A 27,038-nucleotide genomic window follows, 5' to 3' on the forward strand; every position below is an offset into this window, starting at 1 on the left:
CTTTGACTCTAAGATATGATGAAAAGTCAAGGAAGTGCAACAATTTAAGTTTTAAAAATATATTTAGAGTAATAAAAATGATGTTTTACAAAATTTTTTCACATGCAAGTGCACTTCATAGATATTACTAAACACAGATAATACACAGACATGAAAATCAGAGAAATCTGGATTAATCAATTCTTGACACACAATTATATCAGGGCATTAAAAATCAACAAAAAGAAGATAGAAAATAGCTGCATTTGTTGTCAGTTCTCCAAAGTTATTGGATAGAAATAAAAATTCAACATCATTTGAACATTACATGAGTACATATGGAGTATTAATTTTAAAATTGTACAAACAAAAGCATTCTAAAAAAGTCTATGAGACCTGATTTTTGTTTTGTTTTGACTCTAAACTTAATTCTTTCACTCCAGTTAAATATTTCAGATTTCCTCTCAGTAGGACTCCGGCTGATTGCTGAAAGGTTTTAGCCACCTGAGAATGGCATCTGTCTTCCTGTCTCCATGCCAACTCCTCAGGATTTCCCCCCTTTCTTTTTCTTTCTTTCTTTCTTTTTATTTTTCTCCAGTCTTTTCCTCCAATGTGAGACACACTCACTCCCACCTCGGGAAGAGCACTATTTCTAATGACAGTTGGTTCCCTTCTTCTTTTTTTGTGTGAGAAAAGAAAGCCTGCGATGAAATTGTCTTTTTAAACATGATTTGTTTTGTTTTGTTTTCTCACTATTCTTACTGACGTCTTTGTGTGGTGCAGTGGCTGGGATCCCACTGCATTTACATGGTAACCAGGAAATCAGTCATTCAGAGTTGCCATGGTAACCAGAGGGGGGAAGGGAGGAGAAGTCCATTTTATCACAGTAAGCTGTGTCCCTTCCAGGAAGCCTACAGAATTTTTAGACGGAGGTCATTATGAAAACAACAAAACAACAACAACAAAACACCCCTGTTGGCCTCAAGACGGGCCTGCATACTGCTGTCAACAAGCACACCTTAAACTGTGAGGGTGAGTGAGCAGGTGGCAACTGTGACATGAGAAGGAGGGCGTTGCCTTTTGTCCTGGCACACAGCACTGCCTTGGGCTCCACAGCAGGGCTCAAGGGAGAAGTCTGTACACACAAGCACCAGCCCCAGCCCCAGCCGGATCGCCTCATCCTCTCTGAAGCTCCAAGTGTGTGGAGGAAAAGCAGGTAACCAATGTGAGGCCAGGAGAGTGCCTCTCAATTGGGGTGGGGTGCAGCTCTACTTTTTTAGTAAGAAGAGCCCAGGCTGTGGAAGTGGGGCACAAAGTACTGTCCCCAAAGAAGCAGAAGTATCTGCTAAGTCTCATTTCCTGTCACAGCTGCAGGTAGTCAGATGTCAAATTTAAAAGAAGGAAGTCGTGTGAGGATAAACAGTGAGATTATCTTTTACAGGCACAATAACAAAATCCTCAGTGGGCCAGAATCCTTGAACTATAGGTAGATGGTGTTTGGTAACAGACAAGAGGGCTCTAGACCCCCAGAACAGGTTTAGCTCCTGAATTTAATAATCTGACTTTTAGGAGTTGATTACACCTTCAACTGAAATTGAGAAAGCATTGCTTGATTTTAAACTCTTCTAATGGCAATACTTTCATATGCCAGGAGATAGGAAAGCTACCCTATGAGTATAGTTTTTCTTTTCTTTCTTTTTTATTCTTATTTTTGTAAAAATAACTTATCTTCCTATTTAAAAAAACTATAGGTTTTTTTCTCTTTTATAGTCTAGATGAGCAAACTTGTGATCTTCTCCTGTTTCCCCACAAGGGTCCCCTGCAACCCCTCTGTTTTCATCTCAGAACCTGGCTCCATCATTTGTCATTCACTTCAGAGCCTTTTTTCCTCCTATTCTTCTCCCTCACATTCATTTCAGCAGCAAATTCTTGGGCCTTGATTGAAAGTCAGTCCTGAACCTATTTCTTCTCCTTGCCTTTACTATCTGTCATCCTAAACCAAGCCACGATCACCTTTCTAAATTCTGAAAAGCCTCTTGAATGTTCTGGTTTTCATTTTGTCTGCCTATATTCTGGCATTACCATGCCAGTCAGAGCATTTCATGCCCTGTTCTGATGGTTTCCCAGCCCACCCATGGCTATCCATCACATTCAGAATATAACAACGATCCACAAAATTCTATCTGATGTGGCCCCTGACTACCTCCCCATCCTCATACGCTAGCTCTCTCCTATTTTTGCTTTCCCTTTTACATACATTGACCTCCTTGTGTACCTTGAACACACCCGCTAATCTTAGGGGCTTTGCAATTGATGAACAGTCTTCCCTAGATATTTGGAGGCCTCCCTCTCTCACTTCCTCCAGGTCTCTGTCCAAATATCCTTTCCTACGGGGAGACTTTTGTATTATCCTAGAAATAAAAGGCATGCAATTTTAGGAGAATGAACTAACTAGTTACAAGGGGTGTGTGCAGAGTTAAGAAAACCAACAGCAAGATCTGACACCACACCTCGGCTTGAAGGGGTTAGTGTTGCATCAGTGCAAACAGCTGCAGTCCTGAAGACCCATAGGGCTGCCCGGAAGAGCTGTGGTTTTGTGGAAGGAAACAAAGACCAGAGCAAAATGCTAAGGAACTCACTGACCTCACTTTCTGCCCATCAGCCAAACACAGATGGAAACCAGAGGCTGAAGGAGACAGGGTGATATAGTACTATTGCATAACAAAGTATCCCCTGACACAGTAGCTTGAAATAATAAATATTATCTCTTATGGTTTCTGTGGATCAGAATTTTGGAAACAGCTTATCTTGGTATTCCCAGCCCCTCTCTCACTTGAGATTCTTCAGTCAAAATGTAGTTATTTGAAGGCTTGCTTGGGTTGGAGGCTCCATTTCCAAGGTGGTTTATATATAGGGCTTTCTGGTGGTTGCTGGCTATTGGCAGGAGATACAAAATGCTTTCCATGGAGCCTCTCTGTACAGCTGCTTAAGCATCCTCCCAATATGGTACCTGGATTCCTCCAGAATGAGGAATCCTAGAGGCCAAAGTTGAAGCTATTGTACCTTTTTTAATATAGCCTTGAAAACCACACATTGTCACTTTGGCCACCAGATCAGAGTCAATGTGGGAAGAGATCACCCAAGGGATATGAACAGCAGGAGCTGAGATTACTTGGGGGCCATCTTAAATATACCCTGGACACAGAACAAAGAAGAACTAAGAATGAATTTTAAAATGTGGGGGAATAAGCAGATTAAAGAAAAAAAAAATCAGAGAGTAACCAATATCCTTCTTTGATCATTCTACTTAAAATATTGTATGCATTCCTACCATGATGTTGCCTTTCCCTCTGTTTTGTTTTTCTTCATGGAGTTTAGTTGTGTATTTATAGGTTTATTGTATTATTTATTTTATGATTTCCCCTATTATGTAAACTCCATGAAATATGACTTTATTCTGTTTTGTCTCCCACTATCACCTAATAAACTTCCAATAAATATTTGCATATTGAATATATAAATTATATCCAAATTAAATCCTATTTTAGAGAAAAAGCAAATGATTAATTCCAGTAATATCCCTACAGTTTTTAAAGTAAAAGTTTATTTTTTCCCCCGGCCCCCACCTCCAAAAAAAAAAAAAAGGGTAATACTATTCAGAATTAGATTTTGCTTTTTGGAGATTTGCAAGCAACATTTTTATCTCTTGGTCAATTTTCCCTCCTCGGTTTCTTTTATTTTCCTTTCAGGTTTTGTTTTGGTTTTGTGCTTTCTTTCCTTTTTCTTTAACTGAATTTAAAAAGCAAGTTGTTATATTTCTCCCCCTTAAAATAAAATTATATTAAATTGCCTTTTGTTTATATAGTTCTCATTTAAGTTATCCTTTTAGAGATCTTATTTAAAAATTGGCACTCATGAGAAAAATAAACCTTTCTTTCCTGATTTTCTCCTGTATATTTCCTCTTCTGTTCATTCCTGTGAAAATTTCTTGTCCTCTCTGGCACATATGAAACAAAAAATTATTACTGTCCTATGGTTATTGATGATCAGAGGAAAAGAAACAATCACAGTAGAAAATATCTCTTGGTGTGGACTCCAAACACAATGTGATTCCCTTTGGTTGGTTATAAGAAGGTGACGGTGGCCTTAGGAACATCTATACCCAAATCTAGTATTGGTGGAAGGGTGATTTTTCTGTTCTATCAGCCCCCAAAGGTATATTACAAATTAGCATCTTCCATGACACCAAATGGGAAAAACCAGTCACTTACATCATGAAGCAGTTTCCCTTGGAATGGGGGAGAGAGCCTCGTCATCAAAAGATATGACTTGCTGGCATGCACACAAGCTTACCACTTCACACCAAAGGTACATGGAAGGCTTCATCATAAAGCCTGCTGTCAATGAGGGGCACCTAGTTCCACCATCTATACCACAACCAGAATTTGTGACTCTTAGTATTGATAAAACTCATCTTATATAATCAACAGGAGTAATGAGGTTCTGTTATCATAGTAGATTCATTCATTCATTTAATAAAGATTTAGTGAATCCTTACTATGTATCAGGTACTATCAAGACCCTGGCTAAATCCCAAAAAAACAAAGTCTGAATATTCTCTTTGATATGTGGATACTAACTCACACTAGAGGCAAGGGGTACAGAAAAATAGAAGTGCTTTGAATTAGATAAAGGGGAATGTAGGGAAGGGAGAGGGATGGGAATAGTAAAGATAGTAGAATAAATCAGACGTTACTTTCCTATGTGAATATATGAATACACAACCAATGTAATTCCACATCATGTACAACCAGAAGAATTGGAAGTTATACTTCATATATGTATAATATGTCAAAATACATTCTATTTTCATGTATAACTAAAAAAAAAACAAATAAAAATATTTTTAAAAATGACCCTGGCTGATCAAGGTAAGCACTATTTACCTGCCTAGAAATTTAGTGGCATAAAGGTTCTTTTTTTCCCCATCTGATGATTGTTAGAGATGATGGATCTTTGAAGAATTTCCTTTGACTGTTAATACAGAGTAAGAAAGAGATACATCTTGCTAATATTTTGAGTAAATCCATCTGTGTTGAACATGTTATTTCTTGGGATCTTGTTTTTCTCAAGCTATCAGTATGAACATTTTATTCTCTTCCCTATATCACCTGTGGTTATTACTGCTACATCCTTCAGATATAAACAATTGTTACAGGCAATCCTTAAATGAGGGTATAGGTAATATAATTTTTCATTCTTTTCAAATTTGTGCCAAGTGTATTCATATGGTTTGGTTATTTTTTATTTTATTCATATTTATACTGTCAATTTTCAGTTAATATAAGTCTTTCTAGATGCAAAACTCTGAAAGCAGAGCATTATGAGGAGTATACATTAATATTTTAATAGTAAGCAAATGATTTGCCTGTAATCTGGGTGGATTTCAGTAATTCGGAGTAGGAGGGAGTCAATGACAATAACTGGTCTTGAGCATGTAACCTATTCTTCATTTGAAAACATAACCATAAATGGCAATTTGTAATTGATAATCTGCTACACTAACAAGATACTGTAGAACTTTATTCATGTTTATGATTTACAAGTTAACCTACAGATAGACATTTGGCTGATAGTACCCCTCCTGAAATTAATCTCTGTGCCTCACTTGTAACTTTGCGTGTATTTGCATATGCCACAATATTTATTACATGCTTATTATGTCCTGTGCGCTTGTACTGTACAAGGAACCAGAGTATCACCTCTGCATAAGACATTACCTGTGTATTCTAGCATTTTACATAGGAGGATAGAGAAAGGTAAACAGGCAATAGTAATGCCTTATGATATGAGCTACAACCGAGATAAATAAAAGGTGATTTGTGGAAGAAGGAATTCCTAGCCCAGCCATTTTCTTTTAGAAAACAGTAAAAATAGCAATTCACTAAGGAATCTTATTTATAGATAAATTTTGCCAAGTCAATAATTTCAGACTTCTAAATTTACTGTATATCACACACTTCTCTGTTGAACTTTCCCTATGCAATCACATAAGTAAGACTTAAAGAATGTTGAATAATTTCTTATTATAATAACTGAAATCATTTTGGCAACACTTCATGGGAAGTTATATCTAATGTTTTGCATTACTGAAAATGTACCTTCCAAGTTTACAGACTTGCAAAAAAAGCAATCAATTGAAAACACTTCCCTTTAGAAGAGCTTTTTACATATAGTGGGATTCATTATCATCTAAGTAAAGAACAGATTTCTTCTAATGGCTTAATATTATCACTTTGGGGTCTTTCTTTTTCCAAAATCAATATTACCTTCTCCTCCTTGCCACATCCTCTTCTCATTTTCTGACTCCTAAAGATATTTTTGGTAATATTTAAGTACTCTTGGTTGGTTGCTTGCTAATTCTCTTAGAATTTTATCTGATTTTATAAAAATGAGTGTTCATGTATTTTCAAAATGATCAATAATACCTGACTTTCTTCCATGGGGCCTAATTGCTTAGATTCAGCTGAATATAATTAATGCATGTTGATCTCATGCAAAGTGTCAAGTCCAGGGCAAGGTGTTGAATATGCAGAGATGGGAGACCTGGCCCAGGAAGACAAGGACTCAGCAAGGGCTAAGTCCAGTTATTAAACTCTAGGGGGCACTGCTAGAGGAGATACATTCACCAGCCCACACTTACTCGGCAATCCCCTTGGATTCCTATGGTTCTGTTTCTGAAATTCTAAAACATAGGTGAAAAACAAATCAGGGGAGGGTCAGGAATCAAGGTCATAAGTAAATCTATGAAAATCGATTACCCTTTCTTTACAGTAGGGAAATCAACAAAGGCACAAAGATAAAATGCCTTCAAACATTTCCTTTAATTCCCTAGCCTCTTGTGCCAACCTATTTACTGTCAAAATATATCACCCTGTCTAGTCTGCATATTTGGCATGAAAAAAAAAATCAAGTTTTGCCTTTCTGCCTTTCCTGCAAATGATTGGAGTTATTATTGCATAGCTTTTCTTTCAAGACGCTTCAAAATGATTTACTTGTGTGATATTAATCGCACTGATTTATATCCTTTAATTCTGACACTCTTTATAAAGGATTGTTTTTCCAAGGCTCTGCTAGTGCACAATGTTCTCTAACCTCTGCCACACTTTGTTGCTGACTCCCTCTTCTTGATCTTGTTACTCGTTTCCTGTTGTCCCTGAATTTCTATATTGATCTTCAGAGACTTTTTAGAGGGGACAAGTTTCAGTTCACTGAATTACTGTTTCTGTTTTTATGATGCATTTGCTTTAAATGTTTTCAGCTGATTCTACTCAGTAGACCTGCTCCCATTTCTGCTGGTGGATAGAGGGTTGGGGACATTTCCCACTTAGGGGAAGTCTAGAACTTTAGACACATGGCAGGAAGCCCACAGGTGGGGAGCATCTACCCCCTTGGATCCTCATTCATGCCTCAATGGCTCTCTTATATTTGCAGCTTAGGTTCTGCCTGCCTGCCCCTCTCCTGCCTTTTGTCTTATTATGTCCCTCTAAGTCCAGTGCCCTTTTCAGCAAGACCTCACACTTCATACTCAGTTGTCCTCTAACCAACTTCCATCAACCCATGGACTCCTCACTCATTCCTTCCTTTCTCAACTGCACTTGTAATTATTTTCCCCTGAGATGTTAGAAAAGCAAGTTTCTTGAGCTCCTTTATCACTGATACCCTCCCTAGGGTTGAAAGTATGCAATACAATACACACATGTGTGACATTCAGGCAAAAGCAGAGAAGAGTCTGGGGGCTCCACAGTCTTCCACTTAGCCCCCTAGTTAGCCCTAATGGATAGGAGAACTCCTGGTTCTAACACTCTTTCTGGAGGAAGAGTTGGCCCTCATTCCTCACACTCCTTGTCCTACCAACTTTTGTAGGACAGAAGCAGAGAATGACATTTTTCATTAGTAAAGGCCAGCAACTCACTCTCAAGAAAGATTAGCTCGGCCCCAACCCTCACTCTCTTTAAACCAAATATTATTCAGTCTTTTTGGCTCCTGACAGCTGGGGCAGGCTCAGATGTCTAGAGGAGGGACGATCCAGTGACACAGATCAAGGCAATGATGCCTTTTTTAACTCTTGAGAGGGGCTTCTACTCCCTTTAGCTGATGCAAGAAAATGCCTGCAAGTCTGTTTTTTTTTTTTTTTTGTGTGTGTGTGTGTATGATAAAATGACAATTTAATGATTAATTTATTAATTCTTCATTAATATGGTACAGCAATTAAGCAAGTCATTAAGTGTATCATCAATGTATATGAGTGAACAAGATTTATTAGCATATGAACTCTTATTCCCATTTTAGTCTTACTTCCTTACCACCATACATGCACAGAAGGAATGGGTTTACTGGCACCATTTATGGTTCTTTTCTGAGACAACAGAATGAAAAAGGGAGAGAAAGACCATGATTGAGATGTGGAAGGAAGAGTGGGAGGGGATCACATAGACAAGGCAAGTCAATCAAAAGAGTAAAGAACTAGCTGGGCATAACTGGGGGAGAGAGAGAAAAGGGTAGGGAGGGGGAAGATGAGAACAGTATTGCCAAAAGATTAGAGAGAGAATATGAGTTTGGCATAAGAGGGGTTCTGGGACAGCTGTGAGGTGACAAAGATTGGAAAGTACAGAGGAGATGTGAAAAGAAGTATTTCTGGCTTATAAATTGGCCTCTTTAAATTTCCTCCATAGATGCAAGGAAAGACTAGCTTTTTATTTTTTTTTATTTCTTTTAAAGCTTTTTTTTTTTTTAATTACCTTTCTGTTGTGAGACTGTGCTTGTTTGTAAGCAATTTGATGCAGAAATGCAGCCAGAAATTGCCCCAGAATTCTGTAGGGTTGCCCAAATAACAAATATTCAGAATTGGGCATGAATGTGGCATAGTTTTCTTCAGGCCATTTGCAAAAAAAAAAAATAAATAAATAAAAATAGAGGGATTATTGTTTCTTATCCCATGACCAACTTCTCATTTTAGACTTCCTTTTTTTTCCTGTTCCCTAGGCACCCAAAGAAATACAAAAGCACTTTGGAATTTCTGCCAATTATGTCTTTTCAATATATAAACATCTGTGAAATATTATGTCAGGTAGTCACACACAGCAAAGGTGAACAACACATGGCCCTTACTTCCAGGGGATCAAATACTAAAGGGTGAGATGGACCTATATCAAATCATTAAAACAATTGGTGCTGAAATGGAGGGACAGTCAAGTAGGTCACCATGTGCTTACAGAGGTCAAAACTGGCTCTGCTTACGGGTCAGAGAAAGCTTCTGAGAAAAGCTGAGTCTTGAAGGATAGTAGGGGTTACCAGCAGACACCATGGAGGAACAAGAATAGCATGTGTTAAGGTGCAGAGGAGAAAGGAACATGGATCTTACCAGACCCTGCTGTGAAGATGGACATGGGTGGCAGCAGTCAGTGAGGCTGGTGTATAGATAGGTGACACATGGAAGGCTCTCCATACCAGGCAAAGAATTGAGGCTTGCATACCAGGAGCAATGGGGCTGGAGAAAGGGAAGACTTATGGAGAAAAGGCAGTGATATGACCAAGCTTCATTTTTAGGAGTGTACTTTTGGTGGGAATGGCTTGGAAGAGAGACTGGAGGTAGGAGGGAGGTAGGGAGTGTCACAGTCATGCAGGGAAACCCAAAGCATTCTGGAATTAAGACAGTGGTGAGGGGAAGAAAAGAAGGAGTTTGGGCCAAGAGATAATTTGGAGGTGCTAATAAAAGGTTGAGGAACCACACTGGGATAACAAAGATGAAAGATTCTGAGATTATTCACATATTACTGCTGTGGGCAACTGGTGTATATGCTTCATAAAGTAGAAAATATAGAAAGAGGAATAGACTTTGGATGAAGATGATGTTTAAGACTTAAGGAATAGAAATGTAAGAGCTCCAAAGAACATCCAGCCAGCATTCTCAACAACACAGGCAGGACACAGGCCAAAATGATGTTCTCTTCTTACCAACATCCTCCTCTACTGGGTAGATGCAAGAAATGCAACAGCTATTAATGCCTGCAAATAGAGGCACTGATGAATGCTAGAATTTATACAGGCTTTTGTCTCTGGGTTGACTAGAGATCTAAGGCTCATGTCTAGTAATTGAAGGCATGAACTTTAAATATTTTTTTTTAGAGAGAGAGAGAGACAGAGACAGAGAGAGAGACAAAGAGAGGATTTTTAAAAATATTTCTTAGTTTTTGGGGGACACAACATCTTTGTTTGTATGTGGTGCTGAGGATCGAACCCGGGCCACATGCATGCCAGGCGAGCACGCTACCGCTTGAGCCACATCCCCAGCCCGTGAACTTTAAATGGTGAGATGAAATTCTATCTTTTTTTTTTTTTTCTAAAAGAAATGACCATTTTTTCAAACTTAGTACTTACCATGTTTGTGTTAAGAGCTATCAACTGGATTCATCATCTCTCCTGGCCTGTCTATACCCCCACACTTTACCTTTCTTTCCTGAAAAAGAGAGTGTTAGAACCAGTTGAAAGCAAAGAGGACAACCAAGGAAGAGAAAAATTTTAAAATCTACTTTTGAGTTTTGAAGAGAATTTGGTTGGCACCTCCTGGTGATGGCCAGATTAACCTACTGTGAGTTTTATGGCCAGAGCTGAAAGAATGATTAGAAGGCAACAAGCTAAATTTCTAGCAATTTTATTGTTCAAAAGAAAAGCTTTCCTTTATAGGTTTAAATATCAAGTACCTACCACTTTCTGATGTGGGGTAGAGGGACAGAAGAAAGAAAGGATGTGACAATTATTTTTTTAAAAAATCTGTTTGAGTCCAAAGTTAATACCAGAATCCACAGATCTGAAATTACCCTAAGACATATTTTTGTAATCTTTCTAACCATTAACAACATGCTTTTGTTTTTTTAAAAAACTTGGCATCATGTATATTGAAATTTAAATTTAGAAGCTCCCATTAACCTTTGGCACCTGGATTCCTGATTTGGTAGTAACTCACATTACATTGGATCTTTGAGCAATCCTCTTCTAATACTATAATTCTATTTGTTGATGGTTCAAAGGTGTTCCTCAGCTTTAATCTTAAAAATCTATTTTGTGATGTTTAGATGTCAGAACGAAAATTTTCCAGGAAACAATAAGCAAACTCTGTTCATAGAACATCCAATCAAAACAAAGAGCATCATAGGACTGTCTCGGAACATTTCATAGAAATAAAATTCTGTACCTACCAAGATAATGTACTCTGGTCCCCAAGGTGTGTTAGGAAGACTCACTTGGTGGGTTATCCTGCATCAACCCTACATTTCTAATATTTTCTGTAGGTTTATTTGCTAGAGAGTTAAGGCAAGACTGAATTTTAAAAGGTAGAGTTGGGAATTACTCTATTGCCCAGAAGTTTAGCTTTCCAGGCACTGATTCCAAGTAGGGGTCTCTTAACAGCATTGCCTGACCTCTAAAACAATCCTGTGTTTAATCTGTAGCTTCCCCAAAGCACATTGTTAGTACTTGCGGAGGATGACTCACAAGTTGAATACCAAGAGTACATTAGTGATAAACGGTAAATATACTAACTGTAGGGATTTGAAAACCAACCATTATCCTGGTTTGGTTACTGACAGCCCAGGTTACTTGCCACCTCAGAACTCCAATATCCTCTAAAAATAATAAGAGCTAATATTTGTTGGATATTCTTATGTTCCTGGAACTATTATTAGCATCTTGTGTTTGGTCTTATTTAATGCCCAGATTTCCACTGTGGGTTATGACTACAATCATCTCCATCCTGCAGATGAGGAAATTGAGGTGCACAGAAGTTAAAGGATTTGCTCAAGTTCATACAGTCAGGAATGGCAGCTTGGATTGAAACTCTGGCAGACCCACTGCCCTCACTCCCTACCCTTATCCATGACACTACCTGAAATGAAGGGACTGGAGGGCCATGAGGGTCCTCTCAGCCCTACCAGTGTGAGTCTATGTAGAGGTGGGGGCCAGGGTTCTATTGCTGGGCTGGGAATCCACCTCAATCTCTAAGAAAGCCTTTAGAGAATATGTGTTCACATTAGGTCTACAGGCAGCACCACAGGACTTGGTTTAGCTATTATGCTCCACAAGAAGGCTTACCATTCCTTTCTGAGCATGTGAGTTAAGTAAAATCTCAGTGGTGGTGAGACCTTGGAGAAATGAAGTGTCTGGAAAGTTGGCCACAGAGGAAAATGCTGAATCAAGAAACTGCCAGCTCCCAGCTGGCGAAGATAGGAACCATTGTAAATCAGGGAACAGTTTAGACTGGTGCTGGATATCAGGGCCAGAGCCTGGGCAGGGGCTGTTGACCCAATAAAAATAGCAGCAGCAGCAGCAGCAAGAAGATAAGAAGCCAAGTTCAGGCTCAGAAAGCAGCTTCGATGACAAAGAGGGGGCTGCTTGGGTCAGTCTGTGGAAGCAGTTAGCAGGTGAGGAATTAGGAATGAAAAGGGGAAGGAAGGTACAAATAGCACCAGAGGGACAAAGGGGTCCCCAGGATTACAGTCAAATTACTGTCAGTAGCCCAGAGCAGGCAAAAACCACTAGAGTAAGTCCTGAAACGGAATAAGAGAGAAGCAAAGAAAAAGCTTCTAACAGCTACCAAAAAGAGGAGGAAGTGGGAGATGCACTGCTTCCTGTACAAAGAACGATGATTGAAGACAAAGCTGGGTGGGGACTAGTCCCCGGGCTGCAGCCGCAGCTGCTACACATACACACGACGCTGCTGCTGCCGCCGCCGCCGCCGCGCTCTGTGGGCAACTCCTACTACTGCTGGGCTGGGCTGGGCTGGGCTGGGCTGGGCGGGCCGCCGCGGTGCTCGCCTACACAGATCAGCTCCGGAGAAGGGAAAGCCACTCTCCTCTGACCGAGCCTCAGGAGCCAAGGTAAAGGAGACGTTTTTCCATGTTGCTCCTTTTTAATTGAGGAAAGTGACCATTTGCCTGTGGATTTTAGGGCAGATTTCTAAGGGAAGCTGAGAACATTGCTTCTCGATTAGGGGATGATCAGTCTTGGTCTTTTAAAAGGGCTTTTAAGAATGATGGTCAAATTTGTGACACATTTTCTTAAAACAACAACAACAACAACAAAAATCATCCTCTAGTGCTTACCTTGGGTGACTAGCCAGAAAAAACGCGCTAAATGTAAGGAGCGGTTTGCATAGTTCTCTTGAAAGGAAAACAGGGCTGAGTTGAAATCAAACCGGGGCTATGAAGCTGTGGTTTGGTCATCAGTGTTGCAGTCCTCTTGTTTAGGGGTGTAAGTGGTGGAAAAAATGTTAATCTGCATTTTTCTTTCTTACATATTGCACGGGGCTGTCTTCTGCTTTGCATTGTAATGGCTGTGATTTGGCTTTTTGGGGAGTTAGATCCTTCTGTACTAAGAATTTGCCAACAAAGACTCGAATTGCGAAGGTGAGGGGCAGTATTTACCATTAAAAAAAAAAAAAAAAAAAAAACAACGGTGTCTTCCTCCCTCAGCTCTGTGCGGCTGCTTTCAGGGTAACCTCAGAAACAGCTTCCATTTGCCTGTAGGTCTTATCCTAAAGTTGCATCCTTATTCAAAGAAGCGTGGCGGGTCTGGGGACCGTAACTTGTCCAGAATCGAATACTGGCGTACATATGGATTTTATGTTTATATGGATTTTATTCATCTCTAGGTCATGCTAACCTCGGTCAGGGACAAAATATAAAAGTGAGCTGGGTTATTTCCTTACCTGTATATACTGTTAATAGACTGAAGTAGTCCAAGCAGGAGATAATTTTTATTCTTTAATTTTCCTGAGCAATGGATGCTATTAATGAGAGCCTAGGGCTGTGACTTGTTCATATTTATGAATGATATGTAAAAGTGCAGTAAATAGGTCTAACGAACTAGAACTGAGATTGTGAGGTTCCTTTGCAGGATATGTAGGAGAAACAGTTTATTACCCTAGCGTAACATGATTTAAAAAAAAATCAAGCTTTGTTTCTTCAACAAAGTGGGTTTAAGCAATTGATGGTCATTGATAAAAGGGTTTTTCTTGGTTTTATTTTTCACAATTAAGGGTGATAATTTTTCAAAGGAAAGAAAGAACTGCTTATAGTAGAGTAAAAATAATAAAAAGGACATGTTTTAACACTCACAAATTTTTAAAATACAAGTTTTTCATAACCAGATATACCAATTGAGAATGTATATGCCTCCTCCTGGTTCACCATTGCCAGTTGTAAATAGCTAAAGGGTTTTTTGTTTTGTTTTGTTGTTTTTTGCCATCTTCATGAAATTGCTTTGGCCTCTCAGAATTTGTGGAGTAGAAACACAGTTTCAGAGATAGGAAGCTTTTCTTGGTACTAAAGAAAAAAAATGTCTATTTTTCTGAGGCCACTTCTCATTAAAGTAAACCAGCACCATGTCTAAGAGACAAAGTATTGCTGGTGTGGAAACCATGAAGCTCATCTGAGGATTCAATGAATCAAAGCTACAGGCAAAACAAGTCATGTCAGGATTCCACAGTTCCACTTCCAGTTTGCATCCTAAAGTCAAAGATGTAAGATAATCTTCCTAGATAGAATGCCTAGTGTAGATCTTACAGTCCTATAATCAAGCTGTAGTCATTAAATGAAATAGAAAGTTGGGAATCTGAGCTGCATGAATGAGGGCAGGGCTTACCCTCTGGTATTGATCCATCTACAAGCTGTAGTCGGCAGATAATGCCAACACCCTGCTTTGTTTGGGAATGTATAGAAAATGCATGTTACCCCTCTGTGAGTGTTTCATCCAACAGTAAGAAAATGAAACCCTGGCCAACAGACATAGTGGAGTCAAGAGGCCCCTTCTCTTCTGAAAACAACTAAGAGCTGCCTGTTTTCCTCACAGCACAAAACATTTCCATAATTGTTAAATTCCAGCTTGAAGCAGAACGTTAGTAACAGCAGATCAGTAATTAGGATGGTGAGATGTTTAGGAAAAATATGAATATTCTCCTACGCTGCAAAATGAAAACTATTTCCACTTTTTCTGGCTATATGGGATATTGAAGATATATTGCTTTTGCTCAGGGTATTCAGTGGCTTTTGAGGGAGTCAACCAACATTGAAATTTTAATTGTATGCTTCCTCCCCACCCCCGCCATATGACCAATGGCTGAATGGAAACGTGACTCCATTATTTCATGGCCAGCCCTGGGCCTCATATGGTGGGCATGTAGTGAATGTGTTTGGTTGACTGGCTTTTTTAGCCTATTTCAGAAGACAGGCCCAACTTTTAAGTCTAAAAGCTCTATAGTCAAAGCAGAAAGCCTGCTCACAAAAGATTACTGTGGGTAGAAGAAAAGAACACAAAGGAATAAAAAGAACACAGGCTTTGGAGTCGGGCAGATCTGCCTTTGAATCCTACCATGCTCTTACTACTTGACCCAGTACATTAATTTATGAACCTTAATTTTTTCATTGTAAAGAAGGATTAGCAGCACATAACCAGGCTTTTTGTTTGGTTTGTTTTTGTTTTTATGTGTATGATAAATGAGTGTATGGTACACTGAAGAAACTCAAGTATTATTTTTTCTTCCTTGGAGGCATAAGAAAAAGTTAACATTCTCTTTATCTTTGTCACTGCTTCCAAAGGTGGAGAAGACTTTTTCTAATTTTGAAAAATATTCATAATATAAAATATCCCATTTTAACCATTCTTGAGTGGATTGTTCTGTAATCTTAAGTACAGCACATTGCTATGCTATTCACCACCATCCACCCATGGAACATCTTTTAATTTTGCGAAATGGAAACTCTGTACCTATTGAACAATGACTCCCAGACCCTAGCAATCATCTTTATTCCACTGTCTCTATAAATTTGACTAAGTACTTCATATAAATGGAATTATACAATATTTTTCTTTCCTAAGAAAAATATTGTATGATTTTTTATTGTCTTTGATGTTTATCCATGTTGTCACATGTGTCAGAATTCCCTTCTTTTTTAAAGCTAAATAATATTAAATTGTGTGTATATACCACCTGCTGTTTATCCATTCATCTTTCAATGGACACTTGGACCACTTTTTGATTATTATGAATTATGATAGTACAAATACAGGTATGCAAGTATCTGTTAGAGTCCTTCTTTAACTTTGCAGACTTATAGGACTTTAGTAATTCTTTTTAATTTTTTGAAGAACTGCCATACTGTTTTCCACAGTAGCTACACCATTTTACATTCCTACTAGGGTTACAGTTTTTCCACACCCATACCAACATTTGTTATTTTATTTCTGATTTTCTGGTTTTTGTTTGTTTTTGATAATAGACATCCTAATACATAGGAAGTGGAATCTCATTGTCCTTTGGATTTGCATTTGCATTTTCTTAATGATTAGTGCCGTTGAGTACCTTTTCATGGACAGACTGGCTACATATCTATCGAGCAAAGTATCTATTCAAATCCTTTACTGATTTTTCACTGGATTATTTTTGAGGCAACATTTTAAAATTTCTTAACATTATGTCATAATGTTTGTAGTTAATCTCCTGCATACAAGTCTTATTCCTGCCCAAATATAATACTTCTCTCAAAAGTAACTTTTAAAATCAAAGGAGAAAGTAAGAAAATATTCATAGCTTCTGTGAACTGGTAATGTCAAGAACCTGACAATGAAATTCCTTATTGTTGGCAGTCACACATACCAGTGACCGTGCTGGTCAAGTGGTAGGCCAGGCTACTCTCAAGGAGTCACTGGAGGGAGGCTGCTTCCGTCTTTCTGATCCCTACTCATTAATGAAGCTACTGGGGATAAGAAAAATGTCCAACAGGTATCAGAGTCAGAAAAAGAGAGAAGAAACTGAAGTATTGAATTGTTCTCAAATCCTTTATGATGGAGGGCACTAGTCTCTGCCACAGGCTATAGCAGTGAGACAGTACAATGAGTTTCCGAGACAACAAGTTTCTACCCATGAAATATGATTCCAATCCAAATTTCACTTTTAGAAATAGAGAACATTTCTGTTTCATTTTCCACTACAGATATCACTCCTAATCCTGAAACCAGTGAGGCAGGATGTAGATATGACTTAGGAAAGCTGAGGGAGGACCCTTGAATAGCTCCAATATCTGAGCTTCACAGTGTGGGTGCAGACATTGATTGACCTTAAAGGGTTTGAAGTGCTCCTAAGTGACAACTGTCTATTAACTTTATGCATGGGCAGGTGTGTGCGTGGGGTTGGGGGCTTGCAGATAATGATCCTCAATTTTATTTAATTTGAAAATCTCTGTTCTATAATTACTGGGAGAGCCCATGTGCCTAGCTTTACTAGAGTAGGTGGATAGGAGAGTTATAGAACTATATTGAGATTCTGCCCCTAAAGTGATAGATATGTTAATTAGCCTGGTTTGATCATTTCATGTATGTACTCAATCATGAATGGAAATATCATATAGTAACCATAAATATGCAAAATTATTATTTTTCAATTAAAACCTAAAGAAATAAATAAATAAGACTTGGTCCCTGGTCTTGGACATGGTAGAATGGCAGGAATTGAAAATGGCCTGGCATGACCTAGCTTTTATCAACCCCTTCATGATGGATAATGAAATAGGCCTGGAATTGAAAGTTGTACAGTTGATTAATCCATCATCTCCCAATTCAAACTCCATTTTTCTTCCTGCCATATTAGGGCAAATGGATAGAGAAAAATCTTTATTCTCTGTCACTCTTAAAATTATTTGTAAGACTAAATTATTTTGTTCAGAAAAGGGGGGTAATGTTTAAATTTAATGCCTTATATAAATATGCAATTTTTGTGTCCAAATTTGTTGTAGTATAAGGAAGGTACTGCAGAATAGAGATTTAATTTTTCAGATAAAAGTATGAGAGGTCTCCTGAAAGCTCTTTATGTTAAAAGAAAAAAGTTGTGTTTAATGAGAGTCAGTGTTCAGACAAGCTCTAGAGAGCTTCATTAAATCTTTAAAAAGAGAGTGCTCAATCATCAAATTTTAGTGCTAACATTTTTCTTAGAAGTGGTACCACTGTCCACTGAGGTTTGAGATAAGGCAGGACCAGCTCTTTTATCTCCTGGCAAATAGCTATAAATAGTTGAGCTCTTAATGGAAAGACTGTGAAAGAGCAGTCTTTGGACTTCCTTTCCATGGCCTCCCTTTCGCCACAGCATGCCTGGTTGGTGGGGCCAGCCATCCCCCTGATCTTCTCCCAGGTGCCATAGGTAATAGAGAAGGGCTGGAAGCTGGGTAGGTTGGTTTCACTCTGGATTCATTGTTATGTCAGCAGGGTCATTCCTGTTCCTTGAAAATCCTTTCCTACTTTCTTTTGTATTTCACTTTTCACTCTCCCCTGCACATTTTCAATGAAAACCATTCAGACCAGGTCGCTACTCCCTTTATTCATTATTGGTGACCTCACCTTCTCATTTTCTGATAAGGTATAAATTTCAGGTTTTCTTAATCTCCTATCTTGTCACTTCAAAATTTCTCTGTCTTCATTTATCTCAGTTCATTCAGACAGCTCTAACAAATTACCTGGCTAATTTATAAAGAATAGAAATTTATTTCTAACAGTTCTGGAGGCCAGGAAGTCCAAGATCATGGTGCCAGCAGATTAGATGTTTGGTAGGGGCCTATTTCTCATAGATGATACATTCTTTGTGTTTTTATCTGATGGAAGGACTAGCTAGCAGCCCCGAAGGCCTCCTTTTTAAGGGCACCACTCCCATTCCTGAGGCGATTATGAGCTAATCACTTCTCCAAAGTTTTCTTCTCCCAATACTAATTGCATTGGGGAATAGATGCCAATATATGAATGGGGAGGAGAGAGGGGAGCACAAATATCTAGATCATAGCTTCACTAATTCCTTCTTTTAGGTCAAATTAACATAACATTCCTTTAAACCAGGAGAAGAACATCTACATGGAGTCTCCATCCGATTCTCTCTTATTTTCTAAGGGATTGTATCATACATAATTTTCTCTTTGCTACATATTTGGTTTCTTCTCTTGATTGGTCCTTTCCTCTTTGCCTATAAACATGCTTACTTTTTTATACACTCATAAATTAGTTACAAATAAAAAATAATAAACCTGCTGCCATCAGTTTCCCCTTAACTATTGTAACCTCTGCTGATTCTCTTGTAAGTTCTCTTCCTACCTCTATGAAGGCTTCTTCACTAACTCCAATTCCTGCTTTCTAATATTAGTATTCTCAAGATTTGGTTCCTCTTTGGAACCAAATTACTCCCTCTCTCTTAATTACATCATTTCCTGTGATTTCAATCATTGCTGTTCATGGGGCAGTCCCAAATCTGTTCTCTCACCTACTTTCTGAGCCTGCACACCTGGTGAGGTGACTGTAAACTCACCAGAACATCCAACCCACCAAAGGTAAAGCTCATGCATCCAAGATGGTGCTCAACATTGCCTTTTCCACACCTCAAAACCATCTCCTCACCTAATTCCATGATTATTAGTGACACCTTCCTCTTTCAGTACCTCAATTACAAAGACTCAGTTTCACTATTTTCCTTACTGCGTGACTGTGTTGTGGAATGTAGCACAGCCCTTGGCATTGCAAATTGGAAAACATCCTGATGCTATCTCTTTTCTGTATTGCTAACCGGTGTCTTATTCAGGCCCTCCTCACCTCCAGCTGGGCTGATTTGTGGGTTGTGTTTTTTTCTCTCCCTGGAATAGCTTTTCTGCTCCAGAGAGACACCCTATACTTGACCCCAGCTTACCTCTCCAAGTAGACGGATTCCATTTGTCCTGGAAAGCTGAGTTTGAATGTTACCTCTTTTGTGGTGCCTTTCTTGGCTTCTTTCCTTTTTTCCCCACTAAGGAATTGTCTTTGCCTCCTTTGAAATCATCCTTTGGTCTTTTATCACAGCATTTAACTCATTCCTCTATATGACTAGGAAGTAGTATGTAGAATATACTTCTGCATGCCTTTTCTTTTTAACCACATGGTAAGATCTTTGAGGACAGCAGTCACATCTGGTTTCATCTTTGTCTCACAGTGCAGTTTGTTTATCATCCATTTATTTGATGAACTTTCTTGAGTGACTCATTTTTGGATTTAGAGTGAACTAGACACAGTACTTGTCATTTAGGAGCTCACAGACTACTGGGGAAAACAGACAAATACAGAAATTATTATAATTCAGTTAGTTTGTCTCTCTGCAAGTCTTAAATGAATGTCTGCAATGTGCCCTGCACCCTTCTAGATGCCAGGGAGACAAACAATGAACAAAACAAGCCAGTCCTTTGTTTGCTTGGAACTTACATTCTAGTTTTGAGATAGACTCAATAAACACACACACCAGTGGTTTTTAGATCTAGTTGCACATTAGAAATCATTAAGGGTACTTTGAAAAATTTTTGTCTCAGTCTCACTCCAGACTGACTAAATTAGAATCAGCCAGGACTGGAACCCACAGACAGAAATTACAAAATGAGAAAATATTTGTAGAAATGGATGGAATAATAGAGATTGTGCATATGATCGTGGTGGTCAGTGGGACTCAGCTTTGTTGGGTGATCTTGGAGTTAATAAGATGACCCTGGAGTTAATAAGACCTAAATGGTGGTAAGGAGTTGGCCATGTGAATTTCTAGGGTGGGGAGTTGTCTCCAAGCAGAAGATGCAAATACCTTTCTGAAGTAAGGCTGAGGTGAAAGGCCCAGGAAATGTGACTTTTGAACATCCATGTATGGTAATCTAAAATATGTCTTTCCTCTACAGAAAGCAGCTTTTCAATTAAACTAGGTGGACTCCGAATGCAAAACACTTGGCCCTTCTGTTGAGTACTTGCTCTGGGTTAGTTTTTTTTAGATCAAATTGACTTACACAGTCAGGAAGACTACTCCATTTAATTATATTATTTTCCTACACTGCAATCAGCTCTACAGGGCTTGTTGTCTGAATTAAACACCATCCTTATTGTTTAAAATAACCTTAGGTCCTTGGTATTATCTCTTGGGTGAATAAAGAAAGGAAAGCAATGATTTATGTCCTTAATTTTGTTTAGGGGAACCAGGGAAAACTTTCCAGAAGAGTCATTCTAACCATACAGATTAAAGTACTTGTGTTAGAAGATGTTTTGAGAATCAAGTTGAGAATCATTATTTATTGAATTTTGAATTTGTGATTGATACTTTATATACATTACTGTTTTCAGCTAGTATTTTTCTACGAGAATACTTTTGGCTACTCATGGGGGGAAAAATGCCCTACCAAAATGGCTTAAACAATAGAATATTATCTCAAGACTTGAAAGGAGGGCAGCTTCAGAGCTTGTTATGTGGTAGCTGGACAATGTCCTCAGCAACCTAAATTCTTTCCTTTCTCCCTCTCTGACATCCTCAATGGGTTGATTAATCGAGCTCCCCTCACTGTGTCAAGATGACTACTCCAATTTCAGAATTAAAGGCAGATATCAATATGTAGAAGCATAGTACAGGGCTAAATTATTCTCTGCTGCTCTTAGTAAAGTTATAGCAAAGCTGTCTCCAGCAGAATTCCCCTCCCAACTCATATGACTTCTATGTTAGTGACCAGGTAGATCAAACCACTGGGGTTTAAGACTCATTTAAGAGTCTCCTCCTGAAGCCATAGAGCAGCCCCGCATCTCTAAAGAACAAGGTCACCAGACCCCAGGAAAAAAGGACTATAAAAAGGTTCTATTAGCAAGAAAGAAGGGGTTGTCGGTTGTTTCGTAGCCAGTCACCACTACTAGTATTCCCATTTTATCAGTAAAGACACTAAGACTTAAAAAAGGTTAAATAACTTACCAAGATCACACAACTTTGAATGGAAGTGTTTCCATGCATTCCCCTTTCAGAGAAACACACACACACACACACACACTTTGTTTTTTGTTGGTGGTAATGATCTAGTTTAGATAAAGATTCCTTGAGGAAAACACACAAGGCTGAAGAAAGACAAAATAAGGAATATCTTTCTAAATAGAATATTCCAGAAAGTCCTAAAAAAGCAATAGGAATGGCATTTAATTTAGACAACCAGCCCTGTGTTTCTGCAATGTCAAAAAAATATATATAATTAAATTGAGTCTTCTTGCCTGGTCATTTAAATCAATTTGATCTAAATAAAATTCACCCTGGGCTGAGTAATGAGCTTCAAAAGGCCAAGGTTTCTATGACTGGTATCTGTCTGACATAAGTGAAAACCTTGTTTTCTCTAGAGAGGACTGTATTTTGGTGATTACAGCACCTGGAAGAGAGGAATCAATAATCTCTGGGATTCCTGATCATGAACTGTTTAGATGATAGGTTTCCACTTTCCAACTCGGAGGCAGCACCAAGTAGTGCTGCGTTTCCAGTGTGGCTCCTGCTTCCTTCTTGGGCATTTTTTTCCGAGGCTGCCTGGGTGAGGCAGCAATCGTGAGGAAGGGAGAGTTCAGTGCAGTTGCTGTCATTAGTATTTTGACTGCTTTGTCTCCAAGGTGCATTTTCATCGTAACAGGCTAAGGAGTACTGTTTCTGTAATAAATGACTGAGCACCTCCTACTCTTATATTTGCATTTTTAAACAGGAAAGTAAAGATAATTTCTAGGCTTTGCCAACAGAGCTCTGTTTAAGGTGAGTATTTATCTGATCTGTGTAGGACAGAAAAAAAATGTAAAAACATTTAAACAAGAAAAAAAAATCTGTCATTTGCATGGCTTTCCTGGGAGAAATGAATTGATCCTTTGCCATTTTTCTTTTAAACTCATGAATGTGGATTGTATTCTGGGGACATTCTTGTGCTCGGGCATTAAGCCATTTCCCTAGCAGTGTTATTATTTCTTTCCCTTTGGGGAGAAAAAAAGTGGATATTGAACAACTCCAAGACTTTTAAATTAAAATAAGAAAAGCTTAACTAAGAAAAGGTGAGAATTTCTAGGCAAAAAAAAAAAAGTCTTACATTATAAGCCTTAAAATATACTAACAGAAAAATAATAATCCTAAGGCTTAATTGATAGAAGAGCAAAGTAGTTGGAGTCACAGTCACTTAGACAAGTTGCTTAAACTTTCTGTGCCTCAGTTTCTTCATCTATAAAATAGGAAATAATGATGATACCTACTCTGTCTGGAGAAGATTATATGTATATAAAATTTTATTTAGCATGGTACCTGGGTTAATTACTAACGAAGGGTAGCTATTACTCTGTAATTGTTACTACAGATCTGCACTGGAGTTTCTTTTATTTTATTCAAAGAATTCTTGCCAATTTCTAGCAGAAGCGATTGCTGTGGACTAATATTAACCACAGGGACTCAGACCTTGGAGTTGGACAACTAAGGGTGCCCATTTTCCTGGAATAGTCAGATGTCCATGTTTTCTCTTAATGAAGTGCCAGTCTCAGACTTGCACTGTTTGGAAATCCACTGGACTTACTCATAAATATTTCCAGTTCTCCTTCCCAACTGGTAAGAAGTTTATACAAGGCATGGCCATGTGCCTTGCATCAGCTAAGGCAATGTAAGCACAGTGGTGTATGTCACTTCCATGAGGAAGCTATAGACCAGGCTGCAAACACATTCCTTGGAAATCAGCGGTGTTGTGAGAACAGTATTAAGTCAGTTTATTTGTTACCACAGTATACTCCAGTTTATCCTGATAGTCACTCTGGTTTTACCTTTAAACTCTAGAGGGAAAAAAAAAACAAAACATTTTATTGTCAATGTACATAAAATGTGTAGCTCTTCAGAAAGTGTAATTTCTAATGACTAGGTATAGGTGTGTGTGTGTGTGAGTGTGTGTGTGTTTGTGCGTGCGCGCATGCATTTGTGCACAAAATGTAGTATGTTAGAATCAAGGAATTTAAATAGCTTTATATAAGTAATTTCTACTTAAATTCTTTTAAAATAAAGTTATTTCCGTTTCATACAGAAGAAATCAACAGACTAAAATTATCAGCATCTGTTTTCTTTGAGCAAGTCAACTATTGTACCAAAGTCAGGACTCTGAATTTCAGGCCTGATATGATCATCAGGTTATGATTTTTAGGTAATGAAAGATCTACCCAGAATGGTGCCTTGAGCAGTGAAGGAGTTTCCTGAGAGAAGAGAATGCACCCAGCCATGCTCATGGCCTTGGTCTCCACTAAGACAATAGTCTTCCTTAAGCCCTATTGTGATATTCTGGTTATAAACAATATGCATAGTTCATAGATGGTATTAAATATATTTGTTGAAAAAAAATAAATGGAAGTAGTTCATATTCTTTCAAATGTCTGGACTCTTTCATGTTCAGATTGATTAAATTAATGATTTTATTTTGCACCTTGGTTTTAAAACATCTTGTATTAAGATTTACATATATTATTTTGTAATACTTTACATTTGACCATGCATATACCCCCATATTTGGGTTATTTTATTTGATAGTTTTTTTTTACTACAGATCTTATTTTGCCTGATTATTTCATTTGGATTTCTAAAACTACATTATGAAATACCTTAATTATTTAAATTAGGAACAGATTAATTATCTCCAGTGTACAAACTCAAATTAATTTCATTATAAACCTGAGGTTTAAATTGATTAATCTTGTAGTGTTTAAGGGACCACGTGGTGTTTTTTTTTTCTTTTTTTATCCTTAAGGAAAAGAGTATGTTTGATTTGATGGATCACTTTCCATTGCACCAGATATGCTAATAGGAGCAAGAAATTTGCAAGAAAACTTTAGATGCATTTCATAAGCCAGCCAGAAACCTGTGTGTCTGGGGCTTCTGGGGGAACAATCTGTGAGTCATTTTAAAAAAACAAACACACTCATAATCAGAGTGCATGTTGTTACCATGGCAATTAGGCCTGTTGAGTTGGCTTGCTTATGTTCCTGTAGAGGGAAGAGGGGGAAAGAATTCAGAGCTTTGACTATCAGCTCTGGTTTGCCTATTGCGGGAGAGAATTTAGGGGTTTTTTGAGAACACACTGGCATAGTCATCCTGACTATAGCCTGGCTTTCTTATTGAATATGAACTAGCTATATTAGTGTTGGGCATTGCAGTTCACAGGGGAGAAAAAGACCAACTGGCATTCCCTTGAGAGTGGGGAAATAGTTTCTTTTTCTGATATATAATTACATGTAAGTCTCTAAGGTCAACCTGGTGGAGCATCTGTGTGCCTGTGCACAAGACTAATGATCCTCTAACAGGCACCAAATGCTGCTGGCAAAACATTACTTTAGATTTAAATGATCCTCAGTGTATTGCCCTATACAGTTATAGACTGCTTTTAATGAGACTATTGTTCTGATCTGATTCATAAGTAGACCTGGTGCCTTTATTTTGTGGGCTGGGTATGACTCTGTTATCTTGAACAGCCATCTTATAATGCAGACCCATGGGTCACCTGGGAGCCTGGGGAAATTATGGGAGCTCTGCCAAATCTGTCATTACTCTAGGAGAAAATAAAATCAAAGCACACGCTTGGTTGATGGGCATCCAAGTGTACTTGGGCCAGTGGATTGGCCATTGGGATTTTATATAAACACCAATGATTCACTGAAGTACCGGTGTGAAGGCACACACACAACTGTCAAAAATGTTTCTAAAATTCACTTTAAGAAGTCTGGGCATACTTTTAAATATACAACTGTAATACGGTGGCTGAAATTTATTCTTTAGAGCATACATTAAGCAGATTTTATTAGAGTTGGAACAACTTTTCCTTAATAAAACTTTTTTTTTCAAAAATCTTTGAATAAGGTGAGTTTTGATTAAAGGGTAATTCAAACTCCGAATTTATGTGTGTGTGTGTGTGTGTGTGTGTGAGTGTGTGTTGGTTGTATCCCAGCATATGAAATAATAAGAAATTCTAAAATACATATTTTATTCTTATATGTATTCTTATAGGTAGAAGAAGGAATATGTTGCCCAAATTTCATTATAGGTTGAATTTTTTTTAAGATTATCACATATGTATTTTTCCCATACACCTAGCAGCAGAGAAGCTGGGAAAAATAGGTATTTTGATATATAGCTTATAGCATAGCTTAAAATTCTATTAAAAATATAGAAGAAAAGAAAAGCATATTTTGGGGCATATCTAGCAATTTCTGCCATTTCTATAATCCTATAAAAGAGAGGAAATGTGTGGTTTACATTTTTATGTATTTTCTTCCAGTCCTTTTCTAAACAAAAAAAAATGTGTGTATATATATACACAAACATACATACATACATACATATGTATCAGAATGAGAGATGTATATTGCATACTAGAAAATATTGTTTTCACACTATATATTATAGTATGTACATATCATATTTATAATGTTATATGTTAGCATGTATGATATATTAGAAAATAGTATATATTTAAAAAGCATAGATACTATGTGTTAAAAAATATGATGTACAGGAATACACCCTTATCCTTGGGGACATGCACCATGGCCCCCAGTGGATGCCTGAAGCTGAAGATAATATCAAACCCTGTACATACTATGTTTTTTTCCTATACATTCATACCTATGGTAAAGTTTGATTTATAAATTAGGTGTAGTAAGACATTATCAACAATAATAAAATAGAACAATCTTAACAATGTACTCTCATAAAAGTTAGGTGAATATGGTCTCTTTCTCTCTCAGTTATACTATACTCACCTTCTTGTGATGATATGAGATGATACAATGCCTACATGATAAGAGGAAGTGAGGTAAATTGTGTAGGCATGGTGAAGCTGTGTTGGTCTCGATTATTATATCCACTGTCGCAAGATATCATAACTCTTGTGTTCAATTAACCCATAGGGCTCACACCTATGGGTTAATTGAACACAAGAATTATGATATCTTACAACAGTGGATATAGTAATTGAGACCTTTACAAAGTGACTAAGAGTGGGTAGCATATACAGTGTGGATACAGTGCACAAGAGGATGATTCATGTCCTGAGTAAGATAGAGAAAGCAAGGATGAGATTTTATCATACTTCTCAGAATGACCTGCAATTAAAGCTTATTAATTATTTATTCTGGAAATGTTATATTTAATATTTTCAAATAGTGGTTGA

The 27,038-nt window shown here is 37.9% G+C and overlaps 1 protein-coding gene across 4 annotated transcripts in view; it reads left to right on the top strand.

The window, feature by feature from the left end:
• The first annotated feature begins 1,116 nt into the window (after positions 1-1,116).
• The window catches only part of Gng2 (G protein subunit gamma 2), a 119,261-nt gene continuing 93,339 nt past the window's right edge, over positions 1,117-27,038 (top strand). Inside the window, exon 1 of one of the 4 annotated variants that reach the window (XM_046461384.2) lies at positions 1,117-1,195. The gene's annotated coding sequence lies outside the window, so the exon portion shown is untranslated. Of the gene's footprint in view, positions 1,196-12,754; positions 12,915-27,038 lie in introns of those variants that run through there. The other 3 variants (XM_058584534.1, XM_058584533.1, XM_046461383.2) reach the window with 3 other exon arrangements.

The sequence above is a fragment of the Marmota monax genome, unplaced genomic scaffold (genome assembly GCF_021218885.2).
Source record: "Marmota monax isolate L192 unplaced genomic scaffold, Marmota_monax_Labrador192_F-V1.1 WCK01_AAM20220418_F8-fsc00001, whole genome shotgun sequence".
In the NCBI taxonomy this organism is placed as follows: Eukaryota; Metazoa; Chordata; class Mammalia; order Rodentia; family Sciuridae; genus Marmota; species Marmota monax.